Source organism: Triticum dicoccoides, chromosome 1B, assembly GCF_002162155.2.
Source record: "Triticum dicoccoides isolate Atlit2015 ecotype Zavitan chromosome 1B, WEW_v2.0, whole genome shotgun sequence".
Taxonomy (NCBI): Eukaryota; Viridiplantae; Streptophyta; class Magnoliopsida; order Poales; family Poaceae; genus Triticum; species Triticum dicoccoides.
Genome location: NC_041381.1, coordinates 557,567,986 through 557,585,007, shown reverse-complemented (window position 1 = coordinate 557,585,007; position 17,022 = coordinate 557,567,986).

The following is a 17,022-nucleotide window of genomic DNA, read 5'->3' as shown; positions in this document are numbered from 1 at the left end:
TACAACGTGTACTTTTCTAGTTAGTCCATAAGGATCGATTACCCATATCTCAGGACCATACAAACTAGTTACATTCACTCACTCCCCAGACCCCCGACCTCTCCCCCCGAGGCGGCGGCGCCGCGCCGCCCCCGGGTAGTCCCCATCCGCACCGCCCTCAGCCCTCCCCCTCCATCGCCTCCCACTACTGCCACCGTCGCTAATGACGCCGCGGGGCGAAGCCTCTATGGTGAGGCGGTGCCGCTCCGGGAGAAATCCTAAGATCTTCGGATCGGATGATGGTGGCGCTGCAGTGTCGTGTTCCCTATTGGGGCCATCGTTTGTGGAGCGACGCCGGATGGAAGAGGTGTGACCGGTTGTGAACCTAGACATTCGAAAATTTAAGGATTTGTTAATGAGGTACCTGGTTGTGAACCAAGACATTTAAGGTACAACCGGTCACTGTGCGCGTACGCGCTCGGACACGCCTGTGAGCGTTTAGGGACTAAATTACTACCTTCGTCCTGATTTATTGGTCCTTGCTTATTTTGTGCTAAATTTTAACCAACTAACAAAATGTATTTAACTGACAAAATGTCACAAAAAATTATACTGGCAGATTCCTATTTAAACATAGCTTTCAACGATATTATTTTTTGTCACATGCAACAACACTGTATTGGTTAAATCTAAGATCAAAGTTTGGCATAAATATAAAAAGAATCAAAACAGTAAAAAAAAGTCCAGTACTTGCCTTATGACCGCAATTGTTTTCTAGCACCTTTATCATCCGTGACTACGTCTTTATCTTTATCTTTACCTAATATTAAAGTGAGGATTGTTTCTCCACTCTTTTTGGTCATCAGGTCCTTTTATGTAATAATAATTCAACTATATTTTTCATCCGTCATCTCGCCTGGATTTTTGCGTAGAGCGTGACCACGTTAGAAATTGTTTTCTAGCACCTTTATCATCCGTGACTATGTCTTTATCTTTATCTTTATCTTTATCTTTACCTAATATTAAAGTGAGGATTGTTTCTCCACTCTTTTTGGTCATCAGGTCCTTTTTTATGTAATAATAATTCAACTATATTTTTCGTCCGTCATCTCGCCTGGATTTTTGCGTAGAGCGTTGCGTAGAGCGTGACCACGTTAGAAAATAGAAAAATAAAAAAAATAAAATAAATAAAAAGCAGCCACGGGGTTCGAACTCCAGACCTCCCGGCCTGGTACTATGACCAGAACCAGTTGAGCTAGCTCTCGATTGTAGTAGAAAAAGAGAGTTAGCTACTACTTAATACAGACAAACTTATGGGCCCTCTATCCCGCACATGGGCCGAAGTTGGGCCTGGTATGCATCAAAATATAATTATTCCTGCGGGAAGGACAAAGCCAACTGAATTGGCTTACAGTTGTGTTAGAAAAACAAGCGCGTTTCTAAATTAATTAGTCCCACATCGTTTTTTACATCAAATCTCACCAATTTATATACATAGTGAGTTGTACCAGAATCAGGAAGCCACAATAGAAGGGTCAGATTTGGATTTGAATTTAAGTACGAGGAACAAGCATGGCATGTGCACATACACACACTCAAAAAGAAATCACGGCTGGGGCCGCCTCCGTAATAACTCAGGCGGGATACTACACATGGATATTTTATCCCATAACTTATAAAATGAACAAGCATGGAATTATAGGCACACAAGTTTGCTGCTGAATATGACTATCAATTATTAAAACTTTACCTAATATTAAAGTGAGGATTGTTTCTCCACTCTTTTTGGTCATCAGGCCCTTTACAACATCAGAACACTTCTTACTTACAGAGTTGGCTAATTATTGTGATTTTATATTATCATATGAAATGTTATGTTACCTGATGAAGAGTAATATTATTCCATGCCTAAAATTATAGTTTGGAAATCTATCTCTTTGCTATCTCATTTTCCCGTAGTTGAAGAGACAATCGATCACTCCACTCTATTGTATATTTTTTCATGCATGTCTTTACAAGAATGTTTTAGTTATATATTTGATAATTTACGTAGAAACATATTTTTTTAATGTATGAACTTTACATACTCTACACCAGGTATGAGGGAATATTTACATTTCTAAAGGGTTGGTGCACTGTTGTAAAATTTTCCATCAAAGTGTGTCAAATTTTATTTTGTATTCAATAGTGGCTTAAGATATCTCATAAAGCTATTGTAGATGTACCTACAATACTCAGGCGGTTTTTTGGGATTGCTACCCAGTAGACACATTTACCAACCACCCCCGGACAAAAAAACAGGAATAATGTAAATTTAATCATTTCCTACAACACGAGGCAATGCCCATCGTTCAATATCCAGTCAAGACAAGCAACCCCAGCTAACATGAACTTCTTCATAGAGTCATCAAAAGATCATGCGGTAGAGAGAGACAGTCGTTCTAAGATGATGCAAAACACAAACAGTCATATATGCAGGATGGAGGTAGGAGTACACTACTAGGAAAAAGCCTATACACAGAAATTTAGCAACAACGCGGGTTAAAAAAGAGCGCTAGTGCTAGATAGCAGTAGCGATTGAGGAAAAACCGCGCTACAGATACACCCTTAGCAGCAGCGCGTGTAGTGCCAAAAGCGCTACTACTAACATTCCCGTTGGTAGAATGATAGGATACGCATAGCAGTAGCGGGCTTGGAAGAAGCGCGCTACCGCTTGGGTATAAGTAGTAGCGCGTTTCCTACAAAGAGCGCTACTAATGGAAATAAAATAAGATGAAAAACAAATAGAAAAGTAAATGAAAATAAAAGAAATAGAAAAAGGAGAAAGGAAAAAATAAAATGTAAAGCATAATAATTGAAAAAGCGAAAAAATGGAGGAAGGCATAGCAGTAGCGTGTGTTTGTAAGAGGCGCTATAGCTAACATAGCTGCAGCGCGTGTCCTAGACCCCCGCTGTAGAAACAGAAAAGAAAATAAAAAATGGAAGAAAATTACATAGCTGTAACAGCAGCGCGTTTTATGAAAACCGCTGTAGCTATCTTAGCTATAGCGCCTTTGGCGAAACGCGCTACCGCTAAATTTGACTTAACCAAAAACCGTTTCCCCCCAGCCACCACTTCTCCCCCAAATCCCTCGACCCACCCTGCCGCCGTCTCCCCGATTCGCCGTTGCCCCACTTCGCCGGCGTCTCCTGCCGACGTCGACGCCACCAGAACCGTGCGCCGTCGACGCCACCGGAGCCGCCCCCAACGCCACGGAGCCGCGCGGCCTCATCAACGCCACCGGAGCCGCCGTCGATGCCACCGGATCCTCCCTCGCCACAACTGCCTCCCTTGCCGTCACCGGAGACGCCCAGCCTCCCTCGCCAGCACTGCGTCCCCCGCCACCACCGGAGCCATCCTCTGTAAGCCCCACCCATCCTCTCTCTCTCATGCATAGGTTAGCTAGTTTAATTAGCTTAATTATCTAGGTTAGGGCAAAAATTTAGTTAGGGCTTTGAGAGAGAAGTAGTTAGGTTAACTAGTTTAATTAGGTTAATTATCTAGGTTAGTGCAAAACTTAGTTAGGGCTTTGACAGAGAACTAGTCAGGTTAACTAGTTTAATTAGGTTAATTATCTAGGCTAATGAGTGCAAAAATTTATTTAGGGCTTTGACAGAGAACTAGTTGCGTTAACTTGTTTAATTAGGTTAATTATGTAGGTAAACTAGATTAACTAACTAGGTTAAATAGGTAGGTTAATTAGGTTCGTTGGATTAACAAGCTAGGTTAAGTAGGTTGGCTAGGTTAGAGGAAAATGTTATTTTAGAGCATTAGGTCAGAAGGGTTAGAGAAATGGAGTTCCTTTGTAATTTATTTGGGTTATGTCCTAGGCAGAGAAGGGTTAGAGATAATAATGTGTGTTTGTGTGAGAGAGAGGAATAGCTAGATCAACATAATTTGGGTTTTGTCCTAGGCAGAGAAGTGTTTAGTGAAGGAAAAGAATTTAGGCAAATTTTATTTTAAAGATGATCCCTTCGTAGACTTTTATTGTTGATTATATCTTTTCATTGAAGTGGTCATGTTATATCTTTTCATTGAAGTGGTTCGATTGTACCCAAGTGGCTTTGTTGTTTCTAAGCAATGATGCTGAGTGGCCTATGTTTTGCCGGAATGTTGATTCATTTCTGTTCCGGCAAATTTCAGGTTCTTGATTTGTCCACTTTTTAGCAATGGTCATGCCGAAATTTTTCATGAATTTCGGCATGACTTGTGCTACAAACTAGGACATATCGAGTGCCCTGGATTTGCCGCACCAGGAAGGAGTCAACATTCCTGCAAAACAATAGGCCTTTTTATGTCATTATTCATTTTATTAGGTCTAGAATTAATTGACTAGATTTAATCATAGGAAACATGGCTAGCAATGATGAAGGACAGGGTTCTGGTGATTGCGTCGACGCCTACCGGGCAGCAGACGAATTTTTTAGCCTTACCGACGATCAACCGATGTTGTTGCTAGGCCCACCGGTGGCATCGGGGACTGAGACCGACACGCAGACCGATGCTGAGACTGAGACCGGCATCGGGACCGGCGCTGAGACTGAGACCGGTGCTGCCTCGTGGAGCGGAGCCGGTGTAGAACCGAAAGCAAAGAGGCAACGGCTTCCTAACAAACTCAGGACTACTAGGCTGGTGGTCACGGAGGTGGACGGCGGCATTTTTGAGCCAAAGGCGCCCGAGGAAGCTCACTCGTGCTACGACAATCAAATAGGCTGCATCGTACGGACAACCGCCACCATCAACGATGAGAAACTACAGAAGATAGAAAATATGAGGATCTCCCTCCTAAAGAAGTTTCACCAGATATTCTTGTTCCCAGGCCGGAATGAGAAGGATTATGAAGATCCAGACGAGGACCTGGCAATGAAGAAGATAAACAAACACGCCATGACCAGGTTTAGCGACGCGTTGGCCGCCTGGAAAACTCGAATGAAAGCAAGGATCATCGACAAGAAGGAACCCTACTCCGAGATTGTAAAGGATAATCCGACAATCATGGAAGACCAGTTTCAAATATTCAAGGAGGCTTGCGAGGCCGAAGCTGCCAAAAACAAGTCTAAGTACATGAAGGGGCTTCAAGAGAGGAACATTGGGAGCCACCACCTCGTAAGCCATGGTTACGGCGGAAAGAGGTCGAAATGGGCCAAGGAGGACGCGGAAGCCACGAGTCTGGGCATCCCAGACCCCTTGGCGGATTTCACCGTCCCGCAGGAGCGTGACGTCCTGAGGGCCCATCACCATTGGGACCCAGTGAAGAAGGTTTACGAGACAACACCGGTCATTACGGAGTTCATGAGACTGCTGGTAATTTTAGTTTCTGATCAATTCGACTGCACACATTAGTCATATTTGTAAACGATCCTTGTGCCTTTTGCAGAGAGAGCAGCACCGGATTGCGGCCGAAAGCGACTCGCCATCTGAGCATTGGCGAGGCCCAAGTGGAACACTCCATTCAACCGGGCGTTGAACATATTGAAACAACAACCGGGGGATACTCGACCGTCGTATGGACGCGTGCACGGTGTCGGAGACGGCGCCACGTGGAAGAAGTACTACCGTGAGACCACGGAGGAGAGAAAGGAAAGACGGAGGTTAACTGAAGAAAACATCGATAAGAAGGTTGAGATTGCGGTTGAGAAGAAATCATCTCAGACAGTCGCAACAGCGGTAGCTACCGCAAAACAGGTGGTTGCAGATTTGTCTACTTCCTTGGTGACGGGCGTTATCACTTGGACAAGGCAAAATCCAGAAAAAAATGCAGAGGACTTCCCCCTTGCTGACTTCTTGGGAGCACCTGCTCCCACACCAGCTCCCGCACCGGCTCCCGCACCTGCTCCCGCACCGGCTCCCGCACCTGCTCTCGCACCGGCTCCCGCACCTGCTCCCACACCGGCTCCCGCACCTGCTCCCGCATCGGATGTGCTCGGTGGTGCTTCGTCTTTGGCTGAGCCCGACGCCCTCACGGTATCTGTCACACCGGCCCCCTTCAATATAAATGTATAATCTCCCATTTTCGTTGCCTTTCGGATGTCTCACTGCGCAGACTTTTCTTTGCAGGCCGACGAAACCCCGTGCACCATATTGTACACCATCGGCGACCAGAAGGTGGACGTGGGGAAGGCGACGATAATGAAGCCGAAGGAACCATTTTTCCACAGCCGGCCGACCCCTCCGAACGTCTTCAAGGTTTCCGTGGCCAATGTTGAACCGGACCACAAGAATTTGCCTCCTCCAACACTACTGGTGGATGACGAGGAGACACCGCGGCGGCTTGGTGATTGTTGCAATGGGTGGGTCCCGTTGTGGCCAAAGAGTCTGCTTCGTCTGGAGGCGGTCGAGAGCACACCCACGAGCACGCAGCCTCAGCAAGGTATGAACATCAACACCCCACCTACCCAATCAGCGTCGGGTGTCGGGTTGGGTGATAGCGGACGGTGTAAGGAGGAGGCTCCATTAGTTGCTGATGACGTCGCTGTCAGTGTCAAAACCGGCGGATCTCGGGTAGGGGGTCCCGAACTGTGTGTCTAGGCGGATGGTAACAGGAGACAAGGGACACAATGTTTTTACCCAGGTTCGGGCCCTCTCGATGGAGGTAAAACCCTACTCCTGCTTGATTAATATTGATGATATGGGTAGTACAAGAGTGGATCTACCATGAGATCAGAGAGGCTAAACCCTAGAAGCTAGCCTATGGTATGATTGTTGTTCGTCCTACGGACTAAAACTCTCTGGTTTATATAGACACCGGAAAGGGCTAGGGTTACACAGAGTCGGTTACAATGGGAGGAGATCTTCATATCGAATCGCCAAGCTTGCCTTCCACGCCAAGGAAAGTCCTATCCGGACACGGAATGATGTCTTCAATCTTGTATCTTCATAGTCCGAGAGTCTGGCCAAAGGTCATAGTACGGCCATCTGGACACCCCCTAATCTAGGACTCCCTCAGTAGCCCCTGAACCAGGCTTCAATGACGACGAGTCCGGCGCGCAAATTGTCTTCGACATTGCAAGGCGGGTTCCTCCTCCGAATTCTTCATAGAAGATGTTGAACACAAGTATAGTGTCCGGCTCTGCAAAATAAGTTCCACATGCCACCGTAGAGAGAATAATATTTGCACAAATCTAATCTGCTGACGTACCCCGCAGCGCGACATCACGCCACGGCCAGGCCTTTATTCGAATCGTTTTACTGTTCCAACTCAGCGCGTTTAGCGAGGCGGTTCCTTGGCATGTCTTGTCAAAGCAGAGATCGTGTCCCCTTATTCCGGGATTCTCATCAATACGGGCATGGGTAACCCAACCGTGCCTTTGGTATGACTCCCTAATTGAAAGCGAGTCCCAAACGGTTATGGGGAGGGCTCTTGGTATTCAACTCCTTTATAAAGAGACCAAGGCATGACTCCTTTCTTTTCAATCCAATCGAATCCACCCCTCGCTTCAAGTTCCAACACCCAAAGCTCTAGTTTTAGGTGCTTCGGACCTATGACGATGTCCGGCTCCGACCTTCAAGGCCGGTGGATGCCTTCCTCCGTGACGGAAGAAGATGTGCGAAAGCTGAGAGATGCCAGGTATCTAACCGGCGAAATCTCGCATAGGCTGCCTGCTCAAGGGCACGCCATTCCCACTCCCCTGCCCGGTGAGAGCGTGGTGTTCACATCTCACTTCCTTCGGGGGCTAGGCTTCCCGATTGATCCCTTCGTGAGGGGGCTTATGTTTTATTACGGGCTGGAGTTCCACGACTTAGCTCCAGAGTCCATCCTCCAAATCTCATCATTCATTGTCGTGTGTGAGGCCTTCCTCCATATTACTCCTCACTTCGGATTGTGGCTTAGAACCTTGAAGGTGGAACCGAAGATGATCGAGGGGCAGCGCGCCGAGTGCGGAGGGGCTATAATAAGCAAGATGGCCGATGCTCCATGGCCCGAGGGCTCTTTTCAACAGGAGTTCAGCCTATGGCAACGGGACTGGTTTTACATCACAGCCCCCAGGGGCACCACATGGGTGGCGCCACCTACTTTTCGCTCGGGTCCCCCACCACGGCTAGCGTCATGGGTCAATGAAGGGCTTATCTGGGGGCCGCCTAAAGACGTGCCCTTGCTGCAGGACCGCATTCGAGATCTTCTAGAAAGAGATATCAATTTGACCGTAGTGGCGCAAGTTATGCTGATTCGCCGCACACTGCCCTGCAAACGTCGCCCTCTCCGCCTGTGGGAATTCAACCCGGAAGGACCGCGAGTCCTCCAACACTTTATGGGCACGACGCCCATGGAGATGTACAAATTGTTCTTCGGATCACAAGCGAGGTGTCCGGATTTGTCCGAGGACACAGGTCTGAGCTGCAATCGCCCGGACGCTCGAGTAAGTAGCTCTGTATTTGGACATGCCACCCGTGTTTCCATCATAAAATTACCCTTAAAAGAGTTGTCCTTTGAACAGGAGTGGATAGTGAAGGCAAAGCTTATCAGGTGTCCAGCCCCCTGCCCGAGACTGCGCCGAATCCCATGCTAACCAGGATGCTGGAGGTCGTGCTTTTGGCAGAAGGCGAAGGGGGGAACCAAGGAGCTACCGCCTCCGTGAAGGAGGCTGTTAGGAAGGGAAGAATCAAAAATTCCCCCGACCAGGGAAAGAAAATGGCTGCCTCTGAAGACCCAGAGGTGAAGGCCTCAAAACGGGGGAAGAAATCTTCGCCAGAGGGTTCGGCACTGGAGAACGCCCCGGCCGAATTGCGCCCTCAAGGGGACCCGCTCTCCCCCGAGCCGTAAGTGAAGGGAGGGGTTCCATAATGAATGACATTCCTGTTTTATTTCTGAGGAAGATAACCGAAATATTACCTTGCAGTTCGGATCTCAACCCTTCTCAGCAGAGCTCATCTTTAGGGGATCTTTGTCCGGAGATGATAGAGAGCGAAATGCCTCCCCTTGTTGCACCGTCTCACAAGGCAGGCGACCCCGAGGTGTTGTCTCGGAGGGTTTTTCCAAGTCCGGACCCTGGAAAAGGTCATCAGGCTAGTCCAGCACCCTCTGTTGCACGGTCGGAGGGGCTGAAGGATCTGCTTGGGAGAGCGTCCATCTCAGAAGAACACCGTATGTTGATGAATACGGTGATTGGAAGGATTTCATCCGCGGAAAGTGAATTGTACGAGGCTGCCAGGAGTTTACTAACATGCTTTGCTGTACGTAAAAAAGGTGTACCTTTTGGTAGAGCTGCATATTAAATGCGCCCTGTATAAATAGTAGCCCCTGAGACTCTGTGTGTCGTCAAGAGTGACGGCGCTCGGAGGATCATAACCCCAGGTATAATATGTCACCTGTTTTATGAAGGTGGCGAGGCGTTCGGTGGCTAGCCGGACTGATGAATCTGCCAAGCTAAAGCAGCAACATGACGTGGCGGATGCCGACATTGCGCTTGTGAATAAGCGGCTAGATGAGGCACACGGTATGTTCCAAAGACATCTGATAAGAGGAGTTTGGTGCACGTGCCTTATAAGATATGTGCTTGATGCAGATAGTGCTGCTGCCATGGAGAACCTTCGAGCGGAACTTGCCCGAGCCAAGGAACAAGCAAGGAAAAGTGATGCGGCTGCCGTAAAGGCGGCTGAAGAGCTAAAAGCCGAACTGGCTGCTCATTGCCAGAGTAAGAGAGTAATGGCTGAGATGGCTATAAAATTGAAGGATGCTACTGACCGTTGTAAATTTCTTGAACAAGGAGATAAGGCGGCTCAGAAGGATCTTGAAAAGATCACTGTCGAGGCCAAGGATACTCGCTCTGCAATGAGAGCTATGAAGGAGGAGCTGCATCAGGCCGGAGATATCACGGTTGGAAAGCCCTATATGCAGCGGATGAAGTTCGGAGACCCCAAGTATGCTCCGTTAGACCGGAAGTGGAGTGCGGAAAACACTTATCTGTATTTGGCAGCTAATGCGGCAGACGCGACCGAACACTTCCGAGGCCGAGGTGACCATGGATTGGAAGAGCTTTTTTGGTCGCAGTTCCACAATCCAGAACGCCCACTTTCGGTATCCGATCGTTTGGCCGCCTGGGCGGAGCTGAACAGGTTATCCGGACTCGCCATGAGGTATGTTACGAGTCGTCTGTGGCCGGAGAAGTCGGAGCCGAAGAGTTATTTTGGCTTGGTGGAGCAGTTCCTTGGTTCGGTGCCGCATGCTGATGAAATGAAGAGGTCGGCGTGCATAGAGGGCGCACAGATGGCTCTTGCCCGTGTCAAAACATACTGGGCGGATATGAAGGCCAGTGTTGTTGCATCCCGAGATTCGGACAAAAACAGAGTACCTGCCAAGCACTACTTTGAGGAAGTTCTTCATGGCGCTCGTTTAATAGAGTCGCAGTGCTCGAAGGATGTTGTGTTCGAATAGCGTGTACTATTGTAAAACAAATATTTTGATAGAATATAAAGGCTTTTTATACTTGTGCTTGCAAGAATTATGATGCCTCCTGTGCGGCCGTTTAATGTATATGTGTATATAACCTGAAAGATGGCAGTCGTTGGCTTCAGCCCCCACGCATAGAATGCGGGGGTGTTCGCAAAAAAGGCGCATTTTCACACTTAATCCAACGTCTTGGTCCTACAAAGGAGGTGATAGCGCGGTGAACTAGGAAACCGGACTATAATGCTTTATCACTTTCACTTAGCCATAGGAGTTTGATATTGGAGCTACTCAATAGCCCCTAAAGGCACCGCGCTTGCCCGAATTCGGGGCGCATGTGTGCTTGATCGGGAAGTGGTCCTTCGTTAATGCGGAGGAATCCTAAAGATTCCGAGAGCCATCGAGTGGTTGACCAGTCTCTCGCTATATCATGACAGTCAGTTTTCGGCTTTCTCTACTAAGGTGCTCGCCTGGCCGAACCGGGGCACAATCGCAGTAGTTCTCCTGGTGCCGCGTTAGCCGATATAATGGAACGTAAGGCAGCAAAACACAGGTGTCGGGCAAACCCAGCATTTGACCAAAGACATGATTCGGAGCTGATGCATATAAGGCCAAACTCGCGACGCCGAACACTCCCTAAGGTATTCGGTCTTTATGAAGACAGGCCGAAATAGAGCCCTTGGTAAAAAAGCCCCTGGTGTCCAGGTACGCGCAAAATTCTGGCGTGGCCACATGCCAAGACGCCAGCCTCCTCCTCGGTTATAGCAAAAACCGGGGGATGTTGTCAACAAGAGACAGTAAAAAAGGTTTACGCAGGGTCTTAATCTGAAAAGAATCCTTGAAACGGGTCCCTACTGCACGTCTGCGCCTGTATCTCCGTTGTGCCGTATCCTGGACGGGCGTAGCACGATGTTCGTCTACGAATGAGAGGAACTTAGTAAAAAATAAGCGTGCGAGAAATCTATATTAAAATAAACAAAATATAGTTGGAGCAAGAATTGAGCCGTATTGTCTCCTGGCATGAACACGCAGAGCCCCTTGTACAGGGTTATGCGACTATTAAGCCTATGTACGTTTACGCTGGACTCGTCGAGCCGTGTCCGGGATAGTAGGGCTGGATTTGTGTGCGGCCGTCCAGGCGGCCGCACCTTTACCCGTACTTTGGGGGTCAATTGATATTCCCCTGTAATGAGATGATGCCTCGTGGGCCGGGCATTTTAAGTGTAAGGGATGCATAATGCGGTATTGCATTAAAGCGGGCGAAAGCTTCACGTCCCAGTAGCGCTTGATAGCGACTTACGAATGGGGCGATATGGAATTTTAGCTTTTCGCTTCGGAAGTTGTCGGGTGAGCCGAACGTGACTTCTAATGAAAAGGAACCCATACTTTGGGTATCTGGACCCGGCGTGACTCCTTGAAAGGAAGTGCTGCCATGGCGGATTATAGCTGGGTTTACCCCTAGTTTGCGGATTGTGTCCTGATATAACATGTTTAAGTCACTGTCGCCGTCCATAAGGACTTTTGTAAATTGGAGTCCATCAATAATCGGATTCAAGACCAAGGCAGTCCAACCTGCGTTCCGGGCTCCTCTGGAGTAATCCCGATGATCAAAGGTGATTGGTTGTAACAACTAGTGGCGGTGCTCCTCTGGGGCTGGCCGTATGGCGCGTGTCTTCGTAAGCGCCGTTGTGTTTTCCCCTTTTGTCGTCTGAAGTGAATTTACTGTTTTGACTTCTTGTGGGAACTTCTTTTGTTCTCTGGTGTTCTGCTTGTGGGGTGCGTCGTCATCCTCGCTTGGTGTGTCGAGCCCCTTGTGTTCGGCGTTGAGTTTGCCGGACTGCTTGAAGACCCAACAATCTCTATGGGTATGGTTTGCAGGTCTCCCGGGAGTACTGTGGATTTGACATATTTTGTCCAGGATTTTGTTGAGGTTAGACAACTCGTCCCTGTCATCTTTGGGTGGCGGCTTTTTCTAATTTTGCCAAGAGCTTTTGAATCCGGCGTTGACTGCCATGCTCATCGGGCTGTTATCCTTGATTCGGCTCTGTTCTTTGTTACGGCGCGGTTTCCCATTTCCATCTCTGAGCTTGGATTTGCTCGGGTTGCTGGTGCTGCTTCTTGCCAACTAGCTATCCTCTCCTACGCAAAAGCGGGTCATGAGGTTTTTGGCTTTTCTTGGCCGAGGTGTCTGGCGATCCATTCGTCTCGGACGCTATGTTTGAAAGCTGCTAGGGCCTAGGCATCCGGACAGTCGACTATCTGATTCTTTTTAGTAAGGAATCTGTTCCAAAGTTTCCAGGCTCACTCTCCGGGCTGCTGAGTTATATGACTCAGATCATCTGCATCCGGAGGTAGGACATAGGTCCCTTGAAAATTTGCCCGGAAAGCATCCTCGAGTGCTTCCCAACTTCCCATGGTGTTTTCGGGAAGGCTTTTAAGCCAATGCCGTGCTGGCCCTTTGAGCTTAAGGGGTAAGTATTTTATGGCGTGGAGGCCATCTCCTCTGGCCATGTGTATGTGGAGGATATAATCCTCGATCCAGACTCCATGGTCGGTTGTTCCGTCGTATGCTTCTATGTTCACGGGCGTGAATCCCGTTGGAAATTCATGATCCAGCACCTCATCGGTAAAACATAGGGGATGTGCGGCGCCCCTGTATGTAGGTGTGCCGTGATGTTCGGATATTTTTTGCATTGCATTGCTCACTGGATCTTGCTTTCTTGGCCCATAGATGGATCTGGTTGGGCCATTTTTTTGATGCGAATTCTTGGACGGATCGCGCGCCGTATTGAGTGCGGCGCCCTTTGTCGCTTGAGATCCATCATGGGGTCGTCTATCCGACCTTATGGCTTCCTTATTTTTTGACCGTGGGGGCTCTATGGCCTCTTCATCAAATTCCGGTAGTAGTTTCCGCTTCGGATAGCTCTTTGTGTGATGACTATTGCCGTACTTGTGTGCGGTATTGAGTACTTTGCCCCATCTGATCCTGAGTGCATCTTCCACAGTTTTGAGCCTCTGCTTCTGCTTTTTCAGGCTACGTGTAGTGGCAATGAGCCTTTGGTGGAGGTTTTGATGTTCCAGCAATTTTTCCGGTGTGAGGTCGTCCGGACTATTATCTTTCCTGGGGATGGGTTGTTCGGATTGTCCGCCCTGTTTGGACGGTTGCTCGATGGCATGTTCGTCTTCCGTTGATTCTCCCTGCTCTATGGCTGGGTCTTTGTCGAGGTGGGGCTTGGCGTGGCGCTTACGCCGTTGCTTTGATTGTTTTTCGAGGGAGCGATCCCTGGTTGCGCCCTTTTGATGCTCATTGTCATTTCTTTTAGGTGTGTCCACCATGTATACATCATATGATGAGGTGGCTTTCCAGTGCCCTATAGGTGCTGGTTCTTTGTTGTCTCCTTCATCGGCGTCCATACCGTCGATGTCTTCGGAGTCGAAGTCGAGCATGTCGGTTAGATCGTCGACAGTGGCTACAAAGTGGGTGGTGGGTGGGTTTCGAATTTCTTCGTCGTCCGCATCCCAACCCTGCTGACCATAGTCCGGCCAGGTCTCTCCTGACAAAGAGAGAGACTTTAGTAAATCCAGGATATCGCCAAAGGGCGAGTGCTGAAAGACGTCCGCGGCGGTGAACTCCATGATCGGAGTCCAATCGGGTTCGATCGGAAGGGGTGCAGAATATATGGAGTCCGGAACAGAGTCCGACACCTTGGAGTCACGGGCCTTGCAAAGGACTAGGCTGGTATTCGGCTCTATCACCGTAGAGATTGCGGCTCCCGGGGCGGCGTCCAACCGTCCATCCCCGACTAGCGCAGTCGGCTCCGAGGTAATGATCGGAGCGAACACCTGAGCGGCACTCTGGGCGCTGTCCGGCGGCAGAGTTAGATCGTGCCCATCGGGACAGTGCGGCACGCTCGGCCGTGGCTCGAATCCGTCGAAGATCAAGTCCCCGCGGATGTCGGCCGTGTAATTTAAGCTTCCAAACCTGACCTGATGGCCAAGGATGTAGCTTTCGATCTACTCCAGATGGCCAAGCGAGTTGGCCCGCAGTGCGAAGCCGCCGAATACGAAGATCTGTCCGGGGAGAAAAGTCTCACCCTGGACCGCGTCGTGTTTAGGATCGAAGAAGCCATCGGGCCTAAAGGTGACGACACAGAGGAACTCTCGATGAAAGCACCAATGTCGGTGTCAACACCGACGTATCTCGGGTAGGGGGTCCCGAACTGTGCGTCTAGGCGGATGGTAACAGGAGACAAGGGACACGATGTTTTTACCCAGGTTCGGGCCCTCTCGATGGAGGTAAAACCCTACTCCTGGTTGATTAATATTGATGATATGGGTAGTACAAGAGTGGATCTACCACGAGATCAGAGAGGCTAAACCCTAGAAGGTAGCCTATGGTATGATTGTTGTTCGTCCTACGGACTAAAACTCTCCGGTTTATATAGACACGGGAGTGGGCTAGGGTTACACAGAGTCGGTTACAATGGGAGGAGATCTTCATATCGAATTGCCAAGCTTGCCTTCCACGCAAAGGAAAGTCCTATCCGGACACGGAACGAAGTCTTCAATCTTGTATCTTCATAGTCCGGGAGTCCGGCCAACGGACACCCCCTAATCCAGGACTCCCTCAGTCTCCATGGATGAGGATGAGGACGACGGTGGCGCTGAACAGTATGTCTATACTGGCGCCTCCTCAGGGTTTGAGCGTCATGAGTCGGTGCCTGAATTGCCATCTCAACGTAATCTGGACGACCTTCCGGTAGTAAAGAAGTCTAGGAAGAGAGCGAGGAAAGGCAAAAAAAGTTGATTCTATGATCCAACCGCCTCAGCAGCCTCGGTTTCAGGATCGTATAGATATCCCCGATGCGGATAAATGGATACGCATATCCCTGGTCAACCAATCCTACCTGCAACAGCGCTACATGCCAGATTCCGCGATCTAAGGAGACTTCATGACGATGTGCTGCGGGTAGAGAAAGGCCTCATCGCCTCTACAGATCCAGGATACCCACTCTACATGGTTAACATTCCATGGCAAAGGTCGTACGTCGACAGCTTCCCCGCGGATAAGTTCTTCCTCCGATTCGATTACATATTCGACATGTTTCACGTGAAGAAGCTGGATTTTACGTTTGTCTGCCTTTATGCCTTGCACATGAGCTACATCATCGGGGTTGAGCAGATATCTCATATCTTTGTCGCTGACCCGTACTACATGCACGAGGTCTTCTTGGGAGTCTGCGCAGAGCACCGTGTATACGCGAGGGAGTACATCATCAATTTCATGCTCGCCAATAAGGACAAGGGGGCGATTCTCGTGCCTTATCATCCCGTGTAAGTCATCCACGCTGCTATCCTTCCTTCGATTTCAATCATTCATTTGCACGGTGGAGGCCAAGTAATTTGAGGTGTACTTATTTTGCGCAGCAGCGGGCGCGCCGTCCTCATCATCCTATACCCCCAATTCTCCCACGCTCTTTACTTGGACTCATCGAAGAACATTCACAAAAAGGATTACACCCACATCAAGGATGTTCTCGACAATGCTATGTTTTACTACCAAGCAAGGGGTGGAGAGGTCAGGGACAAGAAGAGAAGGGGCGGCAGGGTCGCCTTCGCCCATAAGACCGACTTCTGCTGCATCCAGCAACCGAGCGATTCTCTTAATGATGGATTCTATGTCCTACACCACATGCTGGAGTACAGACGGGATCACCAGAACCTTCGCATGTCACCTAGATCCGGCGATGCCCATATTCTACAATGGGCAAAGGACGTAGGAGATATCGAGGATCATCGACTTCGAGCTGAGTTCTATCACATCTAGCACGAACTTGCCCAAATCATCACGAAGGAGGTCGTCGGAAAAACAGGGATGTTCTACGAAGAAGGACAAATGTCGCGGGGAGACGTCCGAACATGGGTAGCCTCTCAGCGTCTCGACATGAAGCCTTTCAGTAAGCTCGGGGACTATCTCCCTGACCTCGATGGATGACACGACATGTTGGAGTGATTGTCGATATATGACAATGTGTCTGTTTAGTCCATACTTTCTGTATGACAAAACTTTGAGTTATGCGCAGTGAAACTTTATTTGTGATGTAATTAAACCGTCCTCCTCCTCGACTAGCGAAGATCACTCTAGTTAGGGCATTTTGGGTACGATGAACTTTGTTATTTATGCTTATGATATGTTGTTTCTATTTTTGTCAAGTCTGTCTCTTTCTGTTGCTCAACTATATATGTTGCATATCATCGACTCATGTGACGATGCAGGTGCATCGATCATTGATGGCGAAGAAGTGCTACGACAGGAGTATATATACGACGAGTGGCCGGAGTGTCAGGCCCAGGTGTTACCGGTTTCTGGTTTGCGAGCGACAGACAGTAGTTAGTTTAGGTTCACGCTAATGCGAGAGAGGGATACAAACTCATGTACTCAAAGTGATAGCTCTTCTCGCGTATACCATTGTTTAGATGGATGACGATGTATTTGCAAGTAATCGAGGACTTGTATCACTATTTTCGAGATGATGACGAGAGACCACTTTGTGTTGGATGATGATTATGATGAGACTATTTGTATGTATATGCTATGATTACATTTGTGGTCTCGCAG